Raw genomic sequence first — 4,178 nt, 5'->3', positions numbered from 1 at the left:
AGAGGTGAAGTAACAACCAATCCCACAGAAATACAAAGGATTGTTAAAAAAAATACTATGAACAACTCTACTCCAACAAAATGGACAACCTAAACAAAATGAACATATTCTTAGAAAATTACAAGCTTCCAAAACTCAATCAGGAAGAATAAAAAAACCTGAATAGGCTGATAACTACTGATGAAATAGAAGCAGTAATCAAAAAACTTCCATCAAACAAAAGTCCTGGTCCGGACAGCTTTCCAGGGGAGTTTTACCAAACATTCAAAGAAGAACTAAAATCTATCCTCCTCAGTCTATTCCAAAAAATTCAAGAGGAAGGTACACTTTCAAGCTCTTTCTATGAAGCCTAATTCCAAAACCAGATAAAGACACTACAAAGAAAGAGAATTACAGGCCAACATCCCTAATGTACATAGATCCTAAAATCCTCAACAAAATTCTAGCAAGTCACATCCAGCAATATATTAAAAAGATCAGACACCAAGACCAAGTGGTATTTATTCCACTGATGCAAGAATGGTACAATATCCGCAAATCAATAAATGTGATACATCACATAAACAAATTGAGAGACAAAAATCACATAATCATATCAATCGATGCAGAAAAAGCATTTGACAAAATCCAACACCCTTTCTTGATAAAACTCTCAGCAAAATGGAAATAGAAGGATCATACCTCAATATAATAAAAGCCTTATATGACAAACCTACAGCTTCAATGGGCAAAAGCTAAACTCATTTCTCCTAAGAACAGAAAATAGACAGGGATGCCCATTTTCACCACTCCTGCTTGATATCGTACTGGAAGTGCTAGCCATAGTGAACAGACAAGAAGATGAAAAGCATCCAAATTGGAAAAGAAGAAGTAAAACTGTCATTATTCGCAGATGACATGATATTGTACATAGAAAACTCCAATGACTCCACCAAAAAACTACTAGACTTCATAAATGAATTCGGCAATATAACAAGATACAAAATTAACACCCAGAAATCTATGGCTTTTTTATACACCAACAATGAACTCCCAGAAAGAGAAACTAAAAAAACAATCCCATTTACCATTGCACCAAAAAAGTTAAGATACCTAGGAACAAATTTAACTAAGGAAGTAAAAGACATGTACTCAGAAAACTACAGGACATTGAAAAAAGAGATAGAGGAAGACATAAACAAATGGAAGAACACACCGTGTTCACAGATTGGTAGAATCAACATCATTAAAATGTCCATACTACCCTAAGCAATCTACAGATTCAATGAGACATATAGACCAATGGAACAGAACAGAGAACCCAGAAATCAACCCAAGCCATTATGCTCAATTAATATTTGACAAAGGAGGCAAGAGCATACAATGGAGTCAAGACAGTCTCTTCAATAAATAGTGCTGGGAAAATTGGTCAGATACTAGTACATGCAAAAAAACCAAAGCTAGACCACCAATTTACATCATACACAAACATAAACTCAAAATGGATAAAGGACTTAGACATAAGATGGGAAACCATAAAAATCTTAGAAGAATCCACAGGCAGCAAAATATCAGACATATGTTGTAGCAATATCTTTACCAATACAGCTCCTAGGGCAATGGAAGCTAAGGAGAAAATAAATGGGACTACATCAAAATAAAAATCTTCTGCACAGCAAAAGAAACCATCAATAAAACAACAAGAAAGCCCACTGCATGAGATAATATATTTGCCACTGGTATGTCTGATAAGGGTTTAATCTCCAAAATTTACAGGGAACTCATACAACTTAACGAAAGGAAGATAAACAATCCAATAAAAAATGGGCAATGGACCTAAATAGACACTTTTCGAAAGATTGTTTAAGCGACGCTGATTGTTCAAGGACAAGTATACAAAAGGAGAAAGGGGCAAGAACACTAGATTATGTGCAAGGGGTGACTGTTGTGAGGAAAGGGGGAGGATGGTCAGGAAAATGGAGGTATAATTACTGTCTGGGAGGGCTCCACAGAGTAAAACATATCACAGCATTCAAATAGAGGAAACCCTGCCATTGATAAAAATCCAGGCCAGAATTTCACCAGGAGAGTGGGTTTCCAAGTGAATGGCAGGAAAGAGGATGGCCAGGGAGAAGGTGCAGGAATGGCGGGGCCTGGAGCAGGAGTCCTGCTACATGAACGTGGAAGTCATCAGCTATGGTGACAGATGACAGAGAAGACAGAGCAGATGCTCTTCAGGGGTAATGGGAGCACTGGGCACCTATATACAACAGGGAGGGCAGAGGGGCTGTGTCTGAGGGCGTGGGCTTCAAAGTCAGGGATGGTTAGTGAGGACGGAGGGTGGGAGTCATGACGTCATAATGAGGACAGGAAGCTGCATTTTCCACTGCAAGGCCTGGGGGTAAAGGAGTGTGGGGAATGGCCACCACATGAGATGCCCAAGGAAAGCCCTGTCCCTAAGGAAGCAGCTTTCGGTAGAGTATGAAAGCACAAGACCCACTGAGATGAGAGGTGAGTGTGTGGTCCTGATGTGTCCGGGCACTGTGGGGAGAGTTTGGGGAGTTGGCGAGGCCTCCAACCACCACAAGGCCGGCACTGGGGTGAGGCTCGAGGTGCATGGGCTGCAGGGCATTATGGAGTTGGCACTGCTAATCTGTGAGAGGATGTGGGTCAGCTGTAAGGGTGCCTTCTTTTGAGAAACTGAGCTGTATTGTGGACAGCATGGTGGCCAGGGGGTGGGCTAAAAGGAGTAACAGGAACCAGGGCAGCCCCTGTGGAGGCAAAGGCGGGGTATGTGGCAACGCCTCTACCCTGAGTCCTCAGTGAAGGGCCCCACGGAGGTCTGGAGATCCACAGAAGCGCCCGCCTCATTGACTTGTGAGCAGAAATGATCAGCTTGAGATCCAAGACATGCCTCCTCCTGGCGTGTTCTCTGTGGTGTATATTCCTGAGTCTAGCAGAGTGGTAAGTGTTGGGTCAAATGTTTGGCACTTGTGAAGTAGCAATCTTTCCCTCCACTGGGAGACAGGCCCAGCCCTGAGGTCTCTGTCCCAGTTCCCCTCTAAAGTGTATCACCACAGGTCACCTGTTCTCCAGTGGTCCTCACTCAGGCTGTGGCTGTTCACCTCCTCTCCATCACTGCTGGGAAATGGTGAGTGGCTGGAATGACTGGGAGCCCCAAGCTGGCCCTGACTGAGTCAATAGTTGGGTAGTATCTCAGGTTGACAAACAAGCAACTCACAGAATGGACAAGGGGTAGATTCCGCCTTGCTTCAAACATCCAAGCTATGAGGAACCCATTTATAGAACAGTCCAGACCACAGTTATAGCTCAGGCCACATTCCTAACCACTGATGTGAACGCCCCTGGCACAAGAAATCATGCATGTACTTATCAGTTCACACCTCTGTCGTTTCTGTTCCAGGAAACTTGTAAGTCAAACAATGTGACCATCGTGGCTATGCCTTCAAGTTGCTTATAGTCAAGTAGGGGGACCAGTTGGCCGATCTCCTTTCCAGAGCCGCAGAGGAAGCGTGGCTGAGTCCTGGCAGCGTTCTATGGACACAAGGTGCTAATAATCTGCGGACTGCTTGGCAGGAGACAGTCAGTCAGTGTTCATGGTTCATTTTCAAGGCTTCTTTCCCCCTCCAGGCTGAGTCAGAGAACAGGGACCACCTCAAGTATTTTCTTAGTCTCTCCATGCTCATTAATGACGTAAAAGATCTTTGAGAACCCATGCTCCCTGAGCTCTGTATGCTGCAGAGAGCACACCCAGACTTGGGACTCTCCAGAACAAACACCTGCGGCCCCGCCGGAGTGCTGGTGATGACTTCCTGGTGCGGTGTGAAGCAGACATTATACGCAATGATTTCCAGCTTATCATTTTGCTCATTCCCTAGGAAGACTGTAAGATGCTTAACTTGTGCTGGATTTATCTTTCCTACAGTTGACACCTTTATTCAAAAAAGTGTGTGCAGCCTTCATAATCCTAGCTCTGCCATCACTATCTCTCAGCTTTTACATTTATTGTCTAGCACAAGCATGCCAATCTTGTGCCCATGGGCCACATGCGGCCCACAACGAGTATTTTGTGGCCCAGCCAATTTAATGGTGTGTAAGAAATGTTTTAATAAAAATTTCATAACTTAATTTTTACAATATCTTGTTACACATAATTATTAATAATGAACTACAACATT

This window comes from Myotis brandtii, unplaced genomic scaffold (assembly GCF_000412655.1).
Source record: "Myotis brandtii unplaced genomic scaffold, ASM41265v1 scaffold760, whole genome shotgun sequence".
In the NCBI taxonomy this organism is placed as follows: Eukaryota; Metazoa; Chordata; class Mammalia; order Chiroptera; family Vespertilionidae; genus Myotis; species Myotis brandtii.
Note: the sequence above shows the minus strand (reverse complement) of the source record.